Here is a 25,103-nt window from a genome sequence, read left to right on the forward strand (position 1 = left end):
ACTTGTTAGACCAGGTCGGTATTCAAGGTCAACCTCGATATCTGCGTCAGATCTGATCTCCGCACTCACGAGGCTCCTTCGAGTCATCTTGGGAGCAGATCGAGGAGCTGGCCGTCCCTTTATTCGTGGTGGAGCTTTCTCTTTCGTCACTGCATAGGAGTTCTCACTTTTTGGTGCTCCAGAACGGAGACCCCTGCGAGTCTTCCTCGATGCAGGACGAATGTCTTGCCACAATTTTGCCCGTCGGACTTTCCTCTGCATCACTCCATCGAAAATTCCACTATGTGGCGCTGTGTCGAGATAGCTACCGTAATTTGCGCAGAGTATTGGGCTATCTTCTGGCAATATTAAAAGCTTCTCGCTCTCACCCTTCTCGTCCTCTGTTAGTGTAGTACACGAACTGCCTTCTCCTTTGCCGAGCACAAACGTTCTGTTCAGAACGTCGACAACAGTTTCTGCAGATTCAGCTGCGATGCCGAAAGTTCTATTGGGAATGTTTCCTTCATTCTCCGAAGAGCGTGAGTAAGGCACGTGAGGCATATCGTGTGATAGAGGTTCGATAGGGTCCTCTTCCTCAGGGTACTCGACTTTGTACGTTGATGAAACGTTCACATTTTCGATCCCCGAGAGATCCTGCTCTTCTACGCAAAATTGGCTCTGTCTGCAGGCAGTCTCGATACCATGAAGTGCCCACGAAGGTAAGCCTCCTGCAGGCATTTTGACTGCCCCGGATCGATCCCAACGGCGGCGACGTCGTGAACGGTGGCTGCTGTCCGATGCTGATTCTGAAGATACAGCAACTGAGCGACGCCACAGCCACAAAAAGCACAAGCAAAGTACAAACGCAATTGCGTCAATACAGAACATATTGACGATGAATGAAAAAAACACGAAGAATGCACTAATATATACACAATATACAATATACTACAATCTACACACGTGTATACGCACACGCAAACACCCACGCACTTAGGATGTTACTATCAAATCGTATCCGTTAATACGAATCCACCGATAACGTGATGGAAAATTATAAGGGTCGACTCCCGGCCGCAAAACGAGCAAACGATAAATCGAATAAACGAGAAACAGCGAGGAGCCGAGGACGGGCGCGCAAAAAACTCTTCCTTATATACACAGGTGGCGAATTTTTTCTTAGAATTTTTGGGAAAATTCCGAGAATATTTTGGAAAATTCCGAGAATTTTTTAGAAAATTCGGGTTGACGTCAAGGCTGCTTGCACATCCAGGTAAAAGAATTCTAGGAATTACAGTGAAATTCCAAGATCACTTTGGATACGTATGTCTGGGCCTGTGAATGCGGATAGTTGTAGCTGGTTTGACGTCTAAAAATGAATCGTTCTGGTTGTATTGGTTTTTTTCTTACATTGAGAAACGTTTCTAATTTGATCAAATTCACATTTGTGTCATTGTGGACGTTTTAACAGCGCCATCTCGTCTTAACACTCTGTCGGAGTGAATTCTGGGATTCGAATGTTTACGCAGCAGATGGAAAAGAGGACTATTCAGAAAAAATTCGTGGCAAAACTCGCCGATTACGGCAATGACGAGATGATCAAGGGATTATCGACGGGCAGTTAAGTTAGTTTAATATGATCGTGGACTCTGTTTTCAAGCATGTAACCAAGGGACGACTTTGAGTAACGAAGTGCATCATATCTTAATTAGAGCATCGCCATCTAGTGGCGAGATAAAAAAGTACGGATTTGTTTAATGTACACTGGAGTTCGCACCCGCCTTAAAAGCGAACCTGATGATACTCAGGCTGGTTAAACCATGCATAATAGTTTAAAATCAGAAGCCACCTGGTCGTCTATATGACTTTCCCAAACGAGTGAAATTGTATTGAGAAAAGTATTGAGATTCTGTAAATTATGATGACCATTTGTAACCTTATACTCTATTTTTCTATTTTATAATTATATATTTTTTAAATATATTTGTCAAATGTTTAGAAATCATATTGAATGGTTTTGCTGACATTGTTGGAGTTTTTCATGTATATACACATATCATTTTTTTTGTCTAAATGGAAACATATCGCAAAATATGCTGTAAACTTAAGTGGTGTTAATCACTTTGTGAAACTGATTTGTTTAATATTGCAGATATTGGGGAATGTTTGCAATCGACGAGATTTATTTTTGAAAGTAAGTGTAATCTGATGGGGTAGAAGATGTTTTAACCCCTGAAAACTGTTAACAGCATATTGATATTGTTTTGTATTAGTGAGAATATTTTATATATAAAGGGTTATATATAATTTAAAAAAAAAATGTACTGGTGGTTGTTTTTAAGCAACCATTTTGCCATTGACTGATCAATATCTCTACCTAAGTAGAGGAACGAAGAAGACGAGAGCTTAGTGCTCGGTACTTCGCATCAACTAGCAACGGAACACGCAGAATATTCGATGCGACCTTCGCTACCAGAAAGAACATGAGGTAGATCTTGAATAACACGTCCTACGCTAATGAACCATCTGGTGGCTACCGTTATGTACTCAAGCAGTGTTCCTCTTTGTGGGCAATGTTGAGCGGGGGTTATATCTTTCTTGAAGAAACCAGAAGACACAGTTGAGCATTCGTTTGAATCCCATTCATCAAGCGTGCTTCTTCTGGAGTCTACCATCTTGTCTTCCCAGTAAGGGTGGCCCTATCAGTAGCTCAACCACCACTTTTGTAGCTATCGCGATTACTCAAGCCTCCTCGCCACGAAAAACGCAGTCAATGTGAGGCGCGAATAATAGGAACAAGCTAAGCTTCTTTCCTGTTCGCCAGAAGATATCTTTGGGCATTTGTTTCAAACATATTCATCAAGCCTGCTTCGTCTGGAACCTACCATTTTGTCTTCCCAGCAAGGGAGACCCTTCCAGTAGCTTAACTACCGCTGGTATAGCCATCGTGGTCATCGGTTCACTCAAGCCTCCTCGCCACGACAAGGCGCAGACACTGAGAGGAGGGAATCACGGAGAGAGCAAAGAGCTTCTCCCCGTTCGTCAGGTTTCCATCACAGAACCTGGGATCCTACACCTAGAAGAAAAACAAAGAAAAAGATTAATAAATGAAAAATATTAAATATAATTTCACACAAAAGAATGCAGAACTAAATGAACTCCATACAAAAAACATGCAAAACTAATGAACTGGCATAAAAAATTGCAAAACTGAAAACTAAAGTAATTTTTTTTTTTTTTTTTTTTTTTGCGCCGCTGTCGGATATTCGTCCCTCGTCATCTATTACACCATTTCGTAGATGATGAGTATTGTACAGGCCGTTGGAAATAAATTGAGACTCGCTTTTATCGATTTACCTAACTTGACTTGTTAGACCAGGTCGGTATTCAAGGTCAACCTCGATATCTGCGTCAGATCTGATCTCCGCACTCACGAGGCTCCTTCGAGTCATCTTGGGAGCAGATCGAGGAGCTGGCCGTCCCTTTATTCGTGGTGGAGCTTTCTCCTTCGTCACTGCATAGGAGTTCTCACTTTTTGGTGCTCCAGAACGGAGACCCCTGCGAGTCTTCTTGGATGCAGGACGAATGTCTTGCCACAATTTTGCCCGTCGGACTTTCCTCTGCATCACTCCATCGAAAATTCCACTATGTGGCGCTGTGTCGAGATAGCTACCGTAATTTGCGCAGAGTATTGGGCTATCTTCTGGCAATATTAAAAGCTTCTCGCTCTCACCCTTCTCGTCCTCTGTTGGTGTAGTACACGAACTGCATTCTCCTTTGCCGAGCACAAACGTTCTGTTCAGAACGTCGACAACAGTTTTTGCAGATTCAGCTGCGATGCCGAAAGTTCTATTGAGAATGTTTCCTTCATTCTCCGAAGAGCGTGAGTAAGGCACGTGAGGCATATCGTGTAACAGAGGTTCGATAGGGTCCTCTTCATCAGGGTACTCGACTTTGTACGTTGATGAAACGTTCACATTTTCGATCCCCGAGAGATCCTGCTCTTCTACGCAAAATTGGCTCTGTCTGCAGGCAGTCTCGATACCATGAAGTGCCCACGAAGGTAAGCCTCCTGCAGGCATTTTGACTGCCCCGGATCGATCCCAACGGCGGCGACGTCGTGAACGGTGGCTGCTGTCCGATGCTGATTCTGAAGATACAGCAACTGAGCGACGCCACAGCCACAAAAAGCACAAGCAAAGTACAAACGCAATTGCGTCACTACAGAACATATTGACGATGAATGAAAAAAACACGAAGAATGCACTAATATATACACAATATACAATATACTACAATCTACACACGTGTATACGCACACGCAAACACCCACGCACTTAGGATGTTACTATCAAATCGTATCCGTTAATACGAATCCACCGATAACGTGATGGAAAATTATAAGGGTCGACTCCCGGCCGCAAAACGAGCAAACGATAAATCGAATAAACGAGAAACAGCGAGGAGCCGAGGACGGGCGCGCAAAAAACTCTTCCTTATATACACAGTATACACAGGTGGCGAATTTTTTCTTAGAATTTTTGGGAAAATTCCGAGAATATTTTGGAAAATTCCGAGAATATTTTGGAAAATTCCGAGAATTTTTTAGAAAATTCGGGTTGACGTCAAGGCTGCTTGCACATCCAGGTAAAAAAATTCTAGGAATTACAGTGAAATTCCAAGATCACTTTGGATACGTATGTCTGGGCCTGTGAATGCGGATAGTTGTAGCTGGTTTGACGTCTAAAAATGAATCGTTCTGGTTGTATTGGTTTTTTACTTACATTGAGAAACGTTTCTAATTTGATCAAATTCACATTTGTGTCATTGTGGACGTTTTAACAGCGCCATCTCGTGTTAACACTCTGTCGGAGTGAATTCTGGGATTCGAATGTTTACGCAGCAGATGGAAAAGAGGACTATTCAGAAAAAATTCGTGGCAAAACTCGCCGATTACGGCAATGACGAGATGATCAAGGGATTATCGACGGGCAGTTAAGTTAGTTTAATATGATCGTGGACTCTGTTTTCAAGCATGTAACCAAGGGACGACTTTGAGTAACGAAGTGCATCATATCTTCATTAGAGCATCGCCATCTAGTGGCGAGATAAAAAAGTACGGATTTGTTTAATGTACACTGGAGTTCGCACCCGCCTTAAAAGCGAACCTGATGATACTCAGGCTGGTTAAACCATGCATAATAGTTTAAAATCAAAAGCCACCTGGTCGTCTATATGACTTTCCCAAACGAGTGAAATTGTATTGAGAAAAGTATTGAGATTCTGTAAATTATGATGACCATTTGTAACCTTATACTCTATTTTTCTATTTTATAATTATATATTTTTTAAATATATTTGTCAAATGTTTAGAAATCATATTGAATGGTTTTGCTGACATTGTTGGAGTTTTTCATGTATATACACATATCATTTTTTTTTGTCTAAATGGAAAGATATCGCAAAATATGCTGTAAACTTACGTGGTGTTAATCACTTTGTGAAACTGATTTGTTTAATATTGCAGATATTGGGAATGTTTGCAATCGACGAGATTTATTTTTGAAAGTAAGTGTAATCTGATGGGGTAGAAGATGTTTTAACCCCTGAAAACTGTTAACAGCATATTGATATTGTTTTGTATTAGTGAGAATATTTTATATATAAAGGGTTATATATAATTTTTAAAAAAAATGTACTGGTGGTTGTTTTTAAGCAACCATTTTGCCATTGACTGATCAATATCTCTACCTAAGTAGAGGAACGAAGAAGACGAGAGCTTAGTGCTCGGTACTTCGCATCAACTAGCAACGGAACACGCAGAATATTCGATGCGACCTTCGCTACCAGAAAGAACATGAGGTAGATCTTGAATAACACGTCCTACGCTAATGTACCATCTGGTGGCTACCGTTATGTACTCAAGCAGTGTTCCTCTTTGTGGGCAATGTTGAGCGGGGGTTATATCTTTCTTGAAGAAACCAGAAGACACAGTTGAGCATTCGTTTGAATCCCATTCATCAAGCGTGCTTCTTCTGCAGACTACCATCTTGTCTTCCCAGCAAGGGTGGCCCTATCAATAGCTCAACCACCACTTTTGTAGCTATCGCGATTACTCAAGCCTCCTCGCCACGAAAAACGCAGTCAATGTGAGGCGCGAATAATAGGAACAAGCTAAGCTTCTTTCCTGTTCGCCAGAAGATATCTTTGGGCATTTGTTTCAAACATATTCATCAAGCCTGCTTGGTCTGGAACCTACCATTTTGTCTTCCCAGCAAGGGAGACCCTTCCAGTAGCTTAACTACCGCTGGTATACTTCACTCAAGCCTCCTCGCCACGACAAGGCGCAGACACTGAGAGGAGGGAATCACGGAGAGAGCAAAGAGCTTCTCCCCGTTCGTCAGGTTTCCATCACAGAACCTGGGATCCTACACCTAGAAGAAAAACAAAGAAAAAGATTAATAAATGAAAAATATTAAATATAATTTCACACAAAAGAATGCAGAACTAAATGAACTCCATACAAAAAACATGCAAAACTAATAAACTGGCATAAAAAAATTGCAAAACTGAAAACTAAAGTAATTTTTTTTTTTTTTTTTTTTTGCGCCGCTGTCGGATATTCGTCCCTCGTCATCTATTACACCATTTCGTAGATGATGAGTATTGTACAGGCCGTTGGAAATAAATTGAGACTCGCTTTTATCGATTTACCTAACTTGACTTGTTAGACCAGGTCGGTATTCAAGGTCAACCTCGATATCTGCGTCAGATCTGATCTCCGCACTCACGAGGCTCCTTCGAGTCATCTTGGGAGCAGATCGAGGAGCTGGCCGTCCCTTTATTCGTGGTGGAGCTTTCTCCTTCGTCACTGCATAGGAGTTCTCACTTTTTGGTGCTCCAGAACGGAGACCCCTGCGAGTCTTCTTGGATGCAGGACGAATGTCGGCGCAAAAAAAAAAAAAAAAAAAAAAAAAATTACTTTAGTTTTCAGTTTTGCAATTTTTTTATGCCAGTTCATTAGTTTTGCATGTTTTTTGTATGGAGTTCATTTAGTTCTGCATTCTTTTGTGTGAAATTATATTTAATATTTTTCATTTATTAATCCTTTTCTTTGTTTTTCTTCTAGGTGTAGGATCCCAGGTTCTGTGATGGAAACCTGACGAACGGGGAGAAGCTCTTTGCTCTCTCCGTGATTCCCTCCTCTCAGTGTCTGCGCCTTGTCGTGGCGAGGAGGCTTGAGTGAACCGATGACCACGATGGCTATACCAGCGGTAGTTAAGCTACTGGAAGGGTCACCCTTGCTGGGAAGACAAAATGGTAGGTTCCAGACGAAGCAGGCTTGATGAATATGTTTGAAACAAATGCCCAAAGATATCTTCTGGCGAACAGGAAAGAAGCTTACCTTGCTCCTATTATTCGCGCCTCACATTGACTGCGTTTTTCGTGGCGAGGAGGCTTGAGTAATCGCGATAGCTACAAAAGTGGTGGTTGAGCTACTGATAGGGCCACCCTTGCTGGGAAGACAAGATGGTAGTCTCCAGAAGAAGCACGCTTGATGAATGGGATTCAAACGAATGCTCAACTGTGTCTTCTGGTTTCTTCAAGAAAGATATAACCCCCGCTCAACATTGCCCACAAAGAGGAACACTGCTTGAGTACATAACGGTAGCCACCAGATGGTTCATTAGCGTAGGACGTGTTATTCAATATCTACCTCATGTTCTTTCTGGTAGCGAAGGTCGCATCGAATATTCTGCGTGTTCCGTTGCTAGTTGATGCGAAGTACCGAGCACTAAGCTCTCGTCTTCTTCGTTCCTCTACTTAGGTAGAGATATTGATCAGTCAATGGCAAAATGGTTGCTTATAAACAACCACCAGTACATTCTTTTTTAAAATTATATATAACCCTTTATATATAAAATATTCTCACTAATACAAAACAATATCAATATGCTGTTAACAGTTTTCAGGGGTTAAAACATCTTCTACCCCATCAGATTACACTTACTTTCAAAAATAAATCTCGTCGATTGCAAACATTCCCAATATCTGCAATATTAAACAAATCAGTTTCACAAAGTGATTAACACCACGTAAGTTTACAGCATATTTTGCGATATCTTTCCATTTAGACAAAAAAAATGATATGTGTATATACATGAAAAACTCCAACAATGTCAGCAAAACCATTCAATATGATTTCTAAACATTTGACAAATATATTTAAAAAATATATAATTATAAAATAGAAAAATAGAGTATAAGGTTACAAATGGTCATCATAATTTACAGAATCTCAATACTTTTCTCAATACAATTTCGCTCGTTTGGGAAAGTCATATAGACGACCAGGTGGCTTCTGATTTTAAACTATTATGCATGGTTTAACCAGCCTGAGTATCATCAGGTTCGCTTTTAAGGCGGGTGCGAACTCCAGTGTACATTAAACAAATCCGTACTTTTTTATCTCGCCACTAGATGGCGATGCTCTAATGAAGATATGATGCACTTCGTTACTCAAAGTCGTCCCTTGGTTACATGCTTGAAAACAGAGTCCACGATCATATTAAACTAACTTAACTGCCCGTCGATAATCCCTTGATCATCTCGTCATTGCCGTAATCGGCGAGTTTTGCCACGAATTTTTTCTGAATAGTCCTCTTTTCCATCTGCTGCGTAAACATTCGAATCCCAGAATTCACTCCGACAGAGTGTTAAGACGAGATGGCGCTGTTAAAACGTCCACAATGACACAAATGTGAATTTGATCAAATTAGAAACGTTTCTCAATGTAAGAAAAAAACCAATACAACCAGAAAGATTCATTTTTAGACGTCAAACCAGCTACAACTATCCGCATTCACAGGCCCAGACATACGTATCCAAAGTGATCTTGGAATTTCACTGTAATTCCTAGAATTTTTTTACCTGGATGTGCAAGCAGCCTTGACGTCAACCAGAATTTTCTAAAAAATTCTCGGAATTTTCCAAAATATTCTCGGAATTTTCCAAAAAATTCTCGGAATTTTCCCAAAAATTCTAAGAAAAAATGCGCCACCTGTGTATATAAGGAAGAGTTTTTTGCGCGCCCGTCCTCGGCTCCTCGCTGTTTCTCGTTTATTCGATTTATCGTTTGCTCGTTTTGCGGCCGGGAGTCGACCCTTATAATTTTCCATCACGTTATCGGTGGATTCGTATTAACGGATACGATTTGATAGTAACATCCTAAGTGCGTGGGTGTTTGCGTGTGCGTATACACGTGTGTAGATTGTAGTATATTGTATATTGTGTATATATTAGTGCATTCTTCGTGTTTTTTTCATTCATCGTCAATATGTTCTGTATTGACGCAATTGCGTTTGTACTTTGCTTGTGCTTTTTGTGGCTGTGGCGTCGCTCAGTTGCTGTATCTTCAGAATCAGCATCGGACAGCAGCCACCGTTCACGACGTCGCCGCCGTTGGGATCGATCCGGGGCAGTCAAAATGCCTGCAGGAGGCTTACCTTCGTGGGCACTTCATGGTATCGAGACTGCCTGCAGACAGAGCCAATTTTGCGTAGAAGAGCAGGATCTCTCGGGGATCGAAAATGTGAACGTTTCATCAACGTACAAAGTCGAGTACCCTGATGAAGAGGACCCTATCGAACCTCTGTTACACGATATGCCTCACGTGCCTTACTCACGCTCTTCGGAGAATGAAGGAAACATTCTCAATAGAACTTTCGGCATCGCAGCTGAATCTGCAGAAACTGTTGTCGACGTTCTGAACAGAACGTTTGTGCTCGGCAAAGGAGAAGGCAGTTCGTGTACTACACCAACTGAGGACGAGAAGGGTGAGAGCGAGAAGCTTTTCATATTGCCAGAAGATAGCCCAATACTCTGCGCAAATTACGGTAGCTATCTCGACACAGCGCCACATAGTGGAATTTTCGATGGAGTGATGCAGAGGAAAGTCCGACGGGCAAAATTGTGGCAAGACACTCGTCCTGCATCCAAGAAGACTCGCAGGGGTCTCCGTTCTGGAGCACCAAAAAGTGAGAACTCCTATGCAGTGACGAAGGAGAAAGCTCCACCACGAATAAAGGGACGGCCAGCTCCTCGATCTGCTCCCAAGATGACTCGAAGGAGCCTCGTGAGTGCGGAGATCAGATCTGACGCAGATATCGAGGTTGACCTTGAATACCGACCTGGTCTAACAAGTCAAGTTAGGTAAATCGATAAAAGCGAGTCTCAATTTATTTCCAACGGCCTGTACAATACTCATCATCTACGAAATGGTGTAATAGATGACGAGGGACGAATATCCGACAGCGGCGCAAAAAAAAAAAAAAAAAAAAAAAAAATTACTTTAGTTTTCAGTTTTGCAATTTTTTTATGCCAGTTCATTAGTTTTGCATGTTTTTTGTATGGAGTTCATTTAGTTCTGCATTCTTTTGTGTGAAATTATATTTAATATTTTTCATTTATTAATCTTTTTCTTTGTTTTTCTTCTAGGTGTAGGATCCCAGGTTCTGTGATGGAAACCTGACGAACGGGGAGAAGCTCTTTGCTCTCTCCGTGATTCCCTCCTCTCAGTGTCTGCGCCTTGTCGTGGCGAGGAGGCTTGAGTGAACCGATGACCACGATGGCTATACCAGCGGTAGTTAAGCTACTGGAAGGGTCTCCCTTGCTGGGAAGACAAAATGGTAGGTTCCAGACGAAGCAGGCTTGATGAATATGTTCGAAACAAATGCCCAAAGATATCTTCTGGCGAACAGGAAAGAAGCTTAGCTTGTTCCTATTATTCGCGCCTCACATTGACTGCGTTTTTCGTGGCGAGGAGGCTTGAGTAATCGCGATAGCTACAAAAGTGGTGGTTGAGCTATTGATAGGGCCACCCTTGCTGGGAAGACAAGATGGTAGTCTGCAGAAGAAGCACGCTTGATGAATGGGATTCAAACGAATGCTCAACTGTGTCTTCTGGTTTCTTCAAGAAAGATATAACCCCCGCTCAACATTGCCCACAAAGAGGAACACTGCTTGAGTACATAACGGTAGCCACCAGATGGTACATTAGCGTAGGACGTGTTATTCAAGATCTACCTCATGTTCTTTCTGGTAGCGAAGGTCGCATCGAATATTCTGCGTGTTCCGTTGCTAGTTGATGCGAAGTACCGAGCACTAAGCTCTCGTCTTCTTCGTTCCTCTACTTAGGTAGAGATATTGATCAGTCAATGGCAAAATGGTTGCTTAAAAACAACCACCAGTACATTTTTTTTAAAAATTATATATAACCCTTTATATATAAAATATTCTCACTAATACAAAACAATATCAATATGCTGTTAACAGTTTTCAGGGGTTAAAACATCTTCTACCCCATCAGATTACACTTACTTTCAAAAATAAATCTCGTCGATTGCAAACATTCCCAATATCTGCAATATTAAACAAATCAGTTTCACAAAGTGATTAACACCACGTAAGTTTACAGCATATTTTGCGATATCTTTCCATTTAGACAAAAAAAAATGATATGTGTATATACATGAAAAACTCCAACAATGTCAGCAAAACCATTCAATATGATTTCTAAACATTTGACAAATATATTTAAAAAATATATAATTATAAAATAGAAAAATAGAGTATAAGGTTACAAATGGTCATCATAATTTACAGAATCACAATACTTTTCTCAATACAATTTCGCTCGTTTGGGAAAGTCATATAGACGACCAGGTGGCTTCTGATTTTAAACTATTATGCATGGTTTAACCAGCCTGAGTATCATCAGGTTCGCTTTTAAGGTGGGTGCGAACTCCAGTGTAGATTAAACAAATCCGTACTTTTTTATCTCGCCACTAGATGGCGATGCTCTAATGAAGATATGATGCACTTCGTCACTCAAAGTCGTCCCTTGGTTACATGCTTGAAAACAGAGTCCACGATCATATTAAACTAACTTAACTGCCCGTCGATAATCCCTTGATCATCTCGTCATTGCCGTAATCGGCGAGTTTTGCCACGAATTTTTTCTGAATAGTCCTCTTTTCCATCTGCTGCGTAAACATTCGAATCCCAGAATTCACTCCGACAGAGTGTTAAGACGAGATGGCGCTGTTAAAACGTCCACAATGACACAAATGTGAATTTGATCAAATTAGAAACGTTTCTCAATGTAAGAAAAAAACCAATACAACCAGAACGATTCATTTTTAGACGTCAAACCAGCTACAACTATCCGCATTCACAGGCCCAGACATACGTATCCAAAGTGATCTTGGAATTTCACTGTAATTCCTAGAATTTTTTTACCTGGATGTGCAAGCAGCCTTGACGTCAACCCGAATTTTCTAAAAAATTCTCGGAATTTTCCAAAATATTCTCGGAATTTTCCAAAATATTCTCGGAATTTTCCCAAAAATTCTAAGAAAATATTCGCCACCTGTGTATATAAGGAAGAGTTTTTTGCGCGCCCGTCCTCGGCTCCTCGCTGTTTCTCGTTTATTCGATTTATCGTTTGCTCGTTTTGCGGCCGGGAGTCGACCCTTATAATTTCCCATCACGTTATCGGTGGATTCGTATTAACGGATACGATTTGATAGTAACATCCTAAGTGCGTGGGTGTTTGCGTGTGCGTATACACGTGTGTAGATTGTAGTATATTGTATATTGTGTATATATTAGTGCATTCTTCGTGTTTTTTTCATTCATCGTCAATATGTTCTGTATTGACGCAATTGCGTTTGTGCTTTGCTTGTGCTTTTTGTGGCTGTGGCGTCGCTCAGTTGCTGTATCTTCAGAATCAGCATCGGACAGCAGCCACCGTTCACGACGTCGCCGCCGTTGGGATCGATCCGGGGCAGTCAAAATGCCTGCAGGAGGCTTACCTTCGTGGGCACTTCATGGTATCGAGACTGCCTGCAGACAGAGCCAATTTTGCGTAAAAGAGCAGGATCTCTCGGGGATCGAAAATGTGAACGTTTCATCAACGTACAAAGTCGAGTACCCTGATGAAGAGGACCCTATCGAACCTCTGTTACACGATATGCCTCACGTGCCTTACTCACGCTCTTCGGAGAATGAAGGAAACATTCTCAATAGAACTTTCGGCATCGCAGCTGAATCTGCAGAAACTGTTGTCGACGTTCTGAACAGAACGTTTGTGCTCGGCAAAGGAGAAGGCAGTTCATGTACTACACCAACTGAGGACGAGAAGGGTGAGAGCGAGAAGCTTTTCATATTGCCAGAAGATAGCCCAATACTCTGCGCAAATTACGGTAGCTATCTCGACAAAGCGCCACATAGTGGAATTTTCGATGGAGTGATGCAGAGGAAAGTCCGACGGGCAAAATTGTGGCAAGACACTCGTCCTGCATCCAAGAAGACTCGCAGGGGTCTCCGTTCTGGAGCACCAAAAAGTGAGACCTCCTATGCAGTGACGAAGGAGAAAGCTCCACCACGAATAAAGGGACGGCCAGCTCCTCGATCTGCTCCCAAGATGACTCGAAGGAGCCTCGTGAGTGCGGAGATCAGATCTGACGCAGATATCGAGGTTGACCTTGAATACCGACCTGGTCTAACAAGTCAAGTTAGGTAAATCGATAAAAGCGAGTCTCAATTTATTTCCAACGGCCTGTACAATACTCATCATCTACGAAATGGTGTAATAGATGACGAGGGACGAATATCCGACAGCGGCGCAAAAAAAAAAAAAAAAAAAAAAAAAAAATTACTTTAGTTTTCAGTTTTGCAATTTTTTTATGCCAGTTCATTAGTTTTGCATGTTTTTTGTATGGAGTTCATTTAGTTCTGCATTCTTTTGTGTGAAATTATATTTAATATTTTTCATTTATTAATCTTTTTCTTTGTTTTTCTTCTAGGTGTAGGATCCCAGGTTCTGTGATGGAAACCTGACGAACGGGGAGAAGCTCTTTGCTCTCTCCGTGATTCCCTCCTCTCAGTGTCTGCGCCTTGTCGTGGCGAGGAGGCTTGAGTGAACCGATGACCACGATGGCTATACCAGCGGTAGTTAAGCTACTGGAAGGGTCTCCCTTGCTGGGAAGACAAAATGGTAGGTTCCAGACGAAGCAGGCTTGATGAATATGTTCGAAACAAATGCCCAAAGATATCTTCTGGCGAACAGGAAAGAAGCTTAGCTTGTTCCTATTATTCGCGCCTCACATTGACTGCGTTTTTCGTGGCGAGGAGGCTTGAGTAATCGCGATAGCTACAAAAGTGGTGGTTGAGCTATTGATAGGGCCACCCTTGCTGGGAAGACAAGATGGTAGTCTGCAGAAGAAGCACGCTTGATGAATGGGATTCAAACGAATGCTCAACTGTGTCTTCTGGTTTCTTCAAGAAAGATATAACCCCCGCTCAACATTGCCCACAAAGAGGAACACTGCTTGAGTACATAACGGTAGCCACCAGATGGTACATTAGCGTAGGACGTGTTATTCAAGATCTACCTCATGTTCTTTCTGGTAGCGAAGGTCGCATCGAATATTCTGCGTGTTCCGTTGCTAGTTGATGCGAAGTACCGAGCACTAAGCTCTCGTCTTCTTCGTTCCTCTACTTAGGTAGAGATATTGATCAGTCAATGGCAAAATGGTTGCTTAAAAACAACCACCAGTACATTTTTTTTAAAAATTATATATAACCCTTTATATATAAAATATTCTCACTAATACAAAACAATATCAATATGCTGTTAACAGTTTTCAGGGGTTAAAACATCTTCTACCCCATCAGATTACACTTACTTTCAAAAATAAATCTCGTCGATTGCAAACATTCCCAATATCTGCAATATTAAACAAATCAGTTTCACAAAGTGATTAACACCACGTAAGTTTACAGCATATTTTGCGATATCTTTCCATTTAGACAAAAAAAAATGATATGTGTATATACATGAAAAACTCCAACAATGTCAGCAAAACCATTCAATATGATTTCTAAACATTTGACAAATATATTTAAAAAATATATAATTATAAAATAGAAAAATAGAGTATAAGGTTACAAATGGTCATCATAATTTACAGAATCACAATACTTTTCTCAATACAATTTCGCTCGTTTGGGAAAGTCATATAGACGACCAGGTGGCTTCTGATTTTAAACTATTATGCATGGTTTAACCAGTCTGAGTATCATCAGGTTCGCTTTTAAGGTGGGTGCGAACTCCAGTGTAGATTAAACAAATCCGTACTTTTTTATCTCGCCACTAGATGGCGATGCTCTAATGAAGATATGATGCACTTCGTCACTCAAAGTCGTCCCTTGGTTACATGCTTGAAAACAGAGTCCACGATCATATTAAACTAACTTAACTGCCCGTCCATAATCCCTTGATCATCTCGTCATTGCCGTAATCGGCGAGTTTTGCCACGAATTTTTTCTGAATAGTCCTCTTTTCCATCTGCTGCGTAAACATTCGAATCCCAGAATTCACTCCGACAGAGTGTTAAGACGAGATGGCGCTGTTAAAACGTCCACAATGACACAAATGTGAATTTGATCAAATTAGAAACGTTTCTCAATGTAAGAAAAAAACCAATACAACCAGAACGATTCATTTTTAGACGTCAAACCAGCTACAACTATCCGCATTCACAGGCCCAGACATACGTATCCAAAGTGATCTTGGAATTTCACTGTAATTCCTAGAATTTTTTTACCTGGATGTGCAAGCAGCCTTGACGTCAACCCGAATTTTCTAAAAAATTCTCGGAATTTTCCAAAATATTCTCGGAATTTTCCAAAATATTCTCGGAATTTTCCCAAAAATTCTAAGAAAATATTCGCCACCTGTGTATATAAGGAAGAGTTTTTTGCGCGCCCGTCCTCGGCTCCTCGCTGTTTCTCGTTTATTCGATTTATCGTTTGCTCGTTTTGCGGCCGGGAGTCGACCCTTATAATTTTCCATCACGTTATCGGTGGATTCGTATTAACGGATACGATTTGATAGTAACATCCTAAGTGCGTGGGTGTTTGCGTGTGCGTATACACGTGTGTAGATTGTAGTATATTGTATATTGTGTATATATTAGTGCATTCTTCGTGTTTTTTTCATTCATCGTCAATATGTTCTGTATTGACGCAATTGCGTTTGTGCTTTGCTTGTGCTTTTTGTGGCTGTGGCGTCGCTCAGTTGCTGTATCTTCAGAATCAGCATCGGACAGCAGCCACCGTTCACGACGTCGCCGCCGTTGGGATCGATCCGGGGCAGTCAAAATGCCTGCAGGAGGCTTACCTTCGTGGGCACTTCATGGTATCGAGACTGCCTGCAGACAGAGCCAATTTTGCGTAAAAGAGCAGGATCTCTCGGGGATCGAAAATGTGAACGTTTCATCAACGTACAAAGTCGAGTACCCTGATGAAGAGGACCCTATCGAACCTCTGTTACACGATATGCCTCACGTGCCTTACTCACGCTCTTCGGAGAATGAAGGAAACATTCTCAATAGAACTTTCGGCATCGCAGCTGAATCTGCAGAAACTGTTGTCGACGTTCTGAACAGAACGTTTGTGCTCGGCAAAGGAGAAGGCAGTTCATGTACTACACCAACTGAGGACGAGAAGGGTGAGAGCGAGAAGCTTTTCATATTGCCAGAAGATAGCCCAATACTCTGCGCAAATTACGGTAGCTATCTCGACAAAGCGCCACATAGTGGAATTTTCGATGGAGTGATGCAGAGGAAAGTCCGACGGGCAAAATTGTGGCAAGACACTCGTCCTGCATCCAAGAAGACTCGCAGGGGTCTCCGTTCTGGAGCACCAAAAAGTGAGAACTCCTATGCAGTGACGAAGGAGAAAGCTCCACCACGAATAAAGGGACGGCCAGCTCCTCGATTTGCTCCCAAGATGACTCGAAGGAGCCTCGTGAGTGCGGAGATCAGATCTGACGCAGATATCGAGGTTGACCTTGAATACCGACCTGGTCTAACAAGTCAAGTTAGGTAAATCGATAAAAGCGAGTCTCAATTTATTTCCAACGGCCTGTACAATACTCATCATCTACGAAATGGTGTAATAGATGACGAGGGACGAATATCCGACAGCGGCGCAAAAAAAAAAAAAAAAAAAAAAACTTTAGTTTTCAGTTTTGAAATTTTTTTATGCCAGTTTATTAGTTTTGCATGTTTTTTGTATGGAGTTCATTTAGTTCTGTATTCTTTTGTGTTAAATTATATTTAATATTTTTCATTTATTAATCTTTTTCTTTGTTTTTCTTCTAGGTGTAGGATCCCAGGTTCTGTGATGGAAACCTGACGAACGGGGAGAAGCTCTTTGCTCTCTCCGTGATTCCCTCCTCTCAGTGTCTGCGCCTTGTCGTGGCGAGGAGGCTTGAGTGAACCGATGACCACGATGGCTATACCAGCGGTAGTTAAGCTACTGGAAGGGTCACCCTTGCTGGGAAGACAAAATGGTAGGTTCCAGACGAAGCAGACTTGATGAATATGTTTGAAACAAATGCCCAAAGATATCTTCTGGCGAACAGGAAAGAAGCTTAGCTTGTTCCTATTATTCGCGCCTCACATTGACTGCGTTTTTCGTGGCGAGGAGGCTTGAGTAATCGCGATAGCTACAAAAGTGGTGGTTGAGCTATTGATAGGGCCACCCTTGCTGGGAAGACAAGATGGTAGTCTGCAGAAGAAGCACGCTTGATGAATGGGATTCAAACGAATGCTCAACTGTGTCTTCTGGTTTCTTCAAGAAAGATATAACCCCCGCTCAACATTGCCCACAAAGAGGAACACTGCTTGAGTACATAACGGTAGCCACCAGATGGTTCATTAGCGTAGGACGTGTTATTCAAGATCTACCTCATGTTCTTTCTGGTAGCGAAGGTCGCATCGAATATTCTGCGTGTTCCGTTGCTAGTTGATGCGAAGTACCGAGCACTAAGCTCTCGTCTTCTTCGTTCCTCTACTTAGGTAGAGATATTGATCAGTCAATGGCAAAATGGTTGCTTAAAAACATTCACCAGTACATTTTTTTTTTAAATTATATATAACCCTTTATATATAAAATATTCTCACTAATACAAAACAATATCAATATGCTGTTAACAGTTTTCAGGGGTTAAAACATCTTCTACCCCATCAGATTACACTTACTTTCAAAAATAAATCTCGTCGATTGCAAACATTCCCAATATCTGCAATATTAAACAAATCAGTTTCACAAAGTGATTAACACCACGTAAGTTTACAGCATATTTTGCGATATCTTTCCATTTAGACAAAAAAAATGATATGTGTATATACATGAAAAACTCCAACAATGTCAGCAAAACCATTCAATATGATTTCTAAACATTTGACAAATATATTTAAAAAATATATAATTATAAAATAGAAAAATAGAGTATAAGGTTACAAATGGTCATCATAATTTACTGAATCTCAATACTTTTCTCAATACAATTTCGCTCGTTTGGGAAAGTCATATAGACGACCAGGTGGCTTCTGATTTTAAACTATTATGCATGGTTTAACCAGCCTGAGTATCATCAGGTTCGCTTTTAAGGCGGGTGCGAACTCCAGTGTACATTAAACAAATCCGTACTTTTTTATCTCGCCACTAGATGGCGATGCTCTAATGAAGATATGATGGACTTCGTCACTCAAAGTCGTCCCTTGGTTACATGCTTGAAAACAGAGTCCACGATCATATTAAACTAACTTAACTGCCCGTCGATAATCCCTTGATCATCTCGTCATTGCCGTAATCGGCGAGTTTTGCCACGAATTTTTTCTGAATAGTCCTCTTTTCCATCTGCTGCGTAAACATTCGAATCCCAGAATTCACTCCGACAGAGTGTTAAGACGAGATGACGCTGTTAAAACGTCCACAATGACACAAATGTGAATTTGATCAAATTAGAAACGTTTCTCAATGTAAGAAAAAAACCAATACAACCAGAACGATTCATTTTTAGACGTCAAACCAGCTACAACTATCCGCATTCACAGGCCCAGACATACGTATCCAAAGTGATCTTGGAATTTCACTGTAATTCCTAGAATTTTTTTACCTGGATGTGCAAGCAGCCTTGACGTCAACCCGAATTTTCTAAAAAATTCTCGGAATTTTCCAAAATATTCTCGGAATTTTCCCAAAAATTCTAAGAAAAAATTCGCCACCTGTGTATATAAGGAAGAGTTTTTTGCGCGCCCGTCCTCGGCTCCTCGCTGTTTCTCGTTTATTCGATTTATCGTTTGCTCGTTTTGCGGCCGGGAGTCGACCCTTATAATTTTCCATCACGTTATCGGTGGATTCGTATTAACGGATACGATTTGATAGTAACATCCTAAGTGCGTGGGTGTTTGCGTGTGGGTATACACGTGTGTAGATTGTAGTATATTGTATATTGTGTATATATTAGTGCATTCTTCGTGTTTTTTTCATTCATCGTCAATATGTTCTGTATTGACGCAATTGCGTTTGTACTTTGCTTGTGCTTTTTGTGGCTGTGGCGTCGCTCAGTTGCTGTATCTTCAGAATCAGCATCGGACAGCAGCCACCGTTCACGACGTCGCCGCCGTTGGGATCGATCCGGGGCAGTCAAAATGCCTGCAGGAGGCTTACCTTCGTGGGCACTTCATGGTATCGAGACTGCCTGCAGACAGAGCCAATTTTGCGTAGAAGAGCAGGATCTCTCGGGGATCGAAAATGTGAACGTTTCATCAACATACAAAGTCGAGTACCCTGATGAAGAGGACCCTATCGAACCTCTGTTACACGATATGCCTCACGTGCCTTACTCACGCTCTTCGGAGAATGAAGGAAACATTCTCAATAGAACTTTCGGCATCGCAGCTGAATCTGCAGAAACTGTTGTCGACGTTCTGAACAGAACGTTTGTGCTCGGCAAAGGAGAAGGCAGTTCGTGTACTACACCAACTGAGGACGAGAAGGGTGAGAGCGAGAAGCTTTTCATATTGCCAGAAGATAGCCCAATACTCTGCGCAAATTACGGTAGCTATCTCGACAAAGCGCCACATAGTGGAATTTTCGATGGAGTGATGCAGAGGAAAGTCCGACGGGCAAAATTGTGGCAAGACACTCGTCCTGCATCCAAGAAGACTCGCAGGGGTCTCCGTTCTGGAGCACCAAAAAGTGAGAACTCCTATGCAGTGACGAAGGAGAAAGCTCCACCCCGAATAAAGGGACGGCCAGCTCCTCGATCTGCTCCCAAGATGACTCGAAGGAGCCTCGTGAGTGCGGAGATCAGATCTGACGCAGATATCGAGGTTGACCTTGAATACCGACCTGGTCTAACAAGTCAAGTTAGGTAAATCGATAAAAGCGAGACTCAATTTATTTCCAACGGCCTGTACAATACTCATCATCTACGAAATGGTGTAATAGATGACGAGGGACGAATATCCGACAGCGGCGCAAAAAAAAAAAAAAAATTACTTTAGTTTTCAGTTTTGCAATTTTTTTATGCCAGTTCATTAGTTTTGCATGTTTTTTGTATGGAGTTCATTTAGTTCTGCATTCTTTTGTGTGAAATTATATTTAATATTTTTCATTTATTAATCTTTTTCTTTGTTTTTCTTCTAGGTGTAGGATCCCAGGTTCTGTGATGGAAACCTGACGAACGGGGAGAAGCTCTTTGCTCTCTCCGTGATTCCCTCCTCTCAGTGTCTGCGCCTTGTCGTGGCGAGGAGGCTTGAGTGAACCGATGACCACGATGGCTATACCAGCGGTAGTTAAGCTACTGGAAGGGTCACCCTTGCTGGGAAGACAAAATGGTAGGTTCCAGACGAAGCAGACTTGATGAATATGTTTGAAACAAATGCCCAAAGATATCTTCTGGCGAACAGGAAAGAAGCTTAGCTTGTTCCTATTATTCGCGCCTCACATTGACTGCGTTTTTCGTGGCGAGGAGGCTTGAGTAATCGCGATAGCTACAAAAGTGGTGGTTGAGCTACTGATAGGGCCACCCTTACTGGGAAGACAAGATGGTAGTCTCCAGAAGAAGCACGCTTGATGAATGGGATTCAAACGAATGCTCAACTGTGTCTTCTGGTTTCTTCAAGAAAGATATAACCCCCGCTGAACATTGCCCACAAAGAGGAACACTGCTTGAGTACATAACGGTAGCCACCAGATGGTTCATTAGCGTAGGACGTGTTATTCAAGATCTACCTCATGTTCTTTCTGGTAGCGAAGGTCGCATCGAATATTCTGCGTGTTCCGTTGCTAGTTGATGCGAAGTACCGAGCACTAAGCTCTCGTCTTCTTCGTTCCTCTACTTAGGTAGAGATATTGATCAGTCAATGGCAAAATGGTTGCTTAAAAACAACCACCAGTACATTTTTTTTTTAAATTATATATAACCCTTTATATATAAAATATTCTCACTAATACAAAACAATATCAATATGCTGTTAACAGTTTTCAGGGGTTAAAACATCTTCTACCCCATCAGTTATAGTGCCGGACTCGTGATGCGAGGATCCGGGTTCGAACCCCACAGTGGTGGTCGGCTGAAGTTGGTTTTCTGTGGTTCCCAACTTCAAGGCGCAAATGCGAGCCGATCTCCCCGTTAAAAAGTCTCGCCACAGAGAGCAACAGTCCTACAACGGTAAATCATCCAACCATAACACTTCACTCATAGTTAGTATAACTGGGGGCAGATGACAGCACTTCACATAACAAGCATTACACATAAACAAACTTTACGTCAGGTTGCACTACACGTACACGCACATTCCCGCATGTACCGATTCGTTGGGGGTTCGTTGGGGGGTTCCGCGGGGGGGGGGTGCATGTGTGGTGTAGCAGTTTTAGGTAGGGGCTCGGGGATCCATGATGTTCTTAAGTCAGCCACCTCGTTGGGCAATTTGCCTGTTGTGGCGTTGTATTTGTATTTGTATCAGATTACACTTACTTTCAAAAATAAATCTCGTCGATTGCAAACATTCCCAATATCTGCAATATTAAACAAATCAGTTTCACAAAGTGATTAACACCACGTAAGTTTACAGCATATTTTGCGATATCTTTCCATTTAGACAAAAAAAAATGATATGTGTATATACATGAAAAACTCCAACAATGTCAGCAAAACCATTCAATATGATTTCTAAACATTTGACAAATATATTTAAAAAATATATAATTATAAAATAGAAAAATAGAGTATAAGGTTACAAATGGTCATCATAATTTACAGAATCACAATACTTTTCTCAATACAATTTCGCTCGTTTGGGAAAGTCATATAGACGACCAGGTGGCTTCTGATTTTAAACTATTATGCATGGTTTAACCAGCCTGAGTATCATCAGGTTCGCTTTTAAGGTGGGTGCGAACTCCAGTGTAGATTAAACAAATCCGTACTTTTTTATCTCGCCACTAGATGGCGATGCTCTAATGAAGATATGATGCACTTCGTCACTCAAAGTCGTCCCTTGGTTACATGCTTGAAAACAGAGTCCACGATCATATTAAACTAACTTAACTGCCCGTCGATAATCCCTTGATCATCTCGTCATTGCCGTAATCGGCGAGTTTTGCCACGAATTTTTTCTGAATAGTCCTCTTTTCCATCTGCTGCGTAAACATTCGAATCCCAGAATTCACTCCGACAGAGTGTTAAGACGAGATGGCGCTGTTAAAACGTCCACAATGACACAAATGTGAATTTGATCAAATTAGAAACGTTTCTCAATGTAAGAAAAAAACCAATACAACCAGAACGATTCATTTTTAGACGTCAAACCAGCTACAACTATCCGCATTCACAGGCCCAGACATACGTATCCAAAGTGATCTTGGAATTTCACTGTAATTCCTAGAATTTTTTTACCTGGATGTGCAAGCAGCCTTGACGTCAACCCGAATTTTCTAAAAAATTCTCGGAATTTTCCAAAATATTCTCGGAATTTTCCAAAATATTCTCGGAATTTTCCCAAAAATTCTAAGAAAATATTCGCCACCTGTGTATATAAGGAAGAGTTTTTTGCGCGCCCGTCCTCGGCTCCTCGCTGTTTCTCGTTTATTCGATTTATCGTTTGCTCGTTTTGCGGCCGGGAGTCGACCCTTATAATTTTCCATCACGTTATCGGTGGATTCGTATTAACGGATACGATTTGATAGTAACATCCTAAGTGCGTGGGTGTTTGCGTGTGCGTATACACGTGTGTAGATTGTAGTATATTGTATATTGTGTATATATTAGTGCATTCTTCGTGTTTTTTTCATTCATCGTCAATATGTTCTGTATTGACGCAATTGCGTTTGTGCTTTGCTTGTGCTTTTTGTGGCTGTGGCGTCGCTCAGTTGCTGTATCTTCAGAATCAGCATCGGACAGCAGCCACCGTTCACGACGTCGCCGCCGTTGGGATCGATCCGGGGCAGTCAAAATGCCTGCAGGAGGCTTACCTTCGTGGGCACTTCATGGTATCGAGACTGCCTGCAGACAGAGCCAATTTTGCGTAAAAGAGCAGGATCTCTCGGGGATCGAAAATGTGAACGTTTCATCAACGTACAAAGTCGAGTACCCTGATGAAGAGGACCCTATCGAACCTCTGTTACACGATATGCCTCACGTGCCTTACTCACGCTCTTCGGAGAATGAAGGAAACATTCTCAATAGAACTTTCGGCATCGCAGCTGAATCTGCAGAAACTGTTGTCGACGTTCTGAACAGAACGTTTGTGCTCGGCAAAGGAGAAGGCAGTTCATGTACTACACCAACTGAGGACGAGAAGGGTGAGAGCGAGAAGCTTTTCATATTGCCAGAAGATAGCCCAATACTCTGCGCAAATTACGGTAGCTATCTCGACAAAGCGCCACATAGTGGAATTTTCGATGGAGTGATGCAGAGGAAAGTCCGACGGGCAAAATTGTGGCAAGACACTCGTCCTGCATCCAAGAAGACTCGCAGGGGTCTCCGTTCTGGAGCACCAAAAAGTGAGACCTCCTATGCAGTGACGAAGGAGAAAGCTCCACCACGAATAAAGGGACGGCCAGCTCCTCGATCTGCTCCCAAGATGACTCGAAGGAGCCTCGTGAGTGCGGAGATCAGATCTGACGCAGATATCGAGGTTGACCTTGAATACCGACCTGGTCTAACAAGTCAAGTTAGGTAAATCGATAAAAGCGAGTCTCAATTTATTTCCAACGGCCTGTACAATACTCATCATCTACGAAATGGTGTAATAGATGACGAGGGACGAATATCCGACAGCGGCGCAAAAAAAAAAAAAAAAAAAAAAAAAAAATTACTTTAGTTTTCAGTTTTGCAATTTTTTTATGCCAGTTCATTAGTTTTGCATGTTTTTTGTATGGAGTTCATTTAGTTCTGCATTCTTTTGTGTGAAATTATATTTAATATTTTTCATTTATTAATCTTTTTCTTTGTTTTTCTTCTAGGTGTAGGATCCCAGGTTCTGTGATGGAAACCTGACGAACGGGGAGAAGCTCTTTGCTCTCTCCGTGATTCCCTCCTCTCAGTGTCTGCGCCTTGTCGTGGCGAGGAGGCTTGAGTGAACCGATGACCACGATGGCTATACCAGCGGTAGTTAAGCTACTGGAAGGGTCTCCCTTGCTGGGAAGACAAAATGGTAGGTTCCAGACGAAGCAGGCTTGATGAATATGTTCGAAACAAATGCCCAAAGATATCTTCTGGCGAACAGGAAAGAAGCTTAGCTTGTTCCTATTATTCGCGCCTCACATTGACTGCGTTTTTCGTGGCGAGGAGGCTTGAGTAATCGCGATAGCTACAAAAGTGGTGGTTGAGCTATTGATAGGGCCACCCTTGCTGGGAAGACAAGATGGTAGTCTGCAGAAGAAGCACGCTTGATGAATGGGATTCAAACGAATGCTCAACTGTGTCTTCTGGTTTCTTCAAGAAAGATATAACCCCCGCTCAACATTGCCCACAAAGAGGAACACTGCTTGAGTACATAACGGTAGCCACCAGATGGTACATTAGCGTAGGACGTGTTATTCAAGATCTACCTCATGTTCTTTCTGGTAGCGAAGGTCGCATCGAATATTCTGCGTGTTCCGTTGCTAGTTGATGCGAAGTACCGAGCACTAAGCTCTCGTCTTCTTCGTTCCTCTACTTAGGTAGAGATATTGATCAGTCAATGGCAAAATGGTTG

The sequence above is a fragment of the Pholcus phalangioides genome, unplaced genomic scaffold (genome assembly GCF_987345545.1).
Source record: "Pholcus phalangioides strain wild (caught in Gottingen) unplaced genomic scaffold, Ppha-v1.0 ptg000019l_1, whole genome shotgun sequence".
In the NCBI taxonomy this organism is placed as follows: Eukaryota; Metazoa; Arthropoda; class Arachnida; order Araneae; family Pholcidae; genus Pholcus; species Pholcus phalangioides.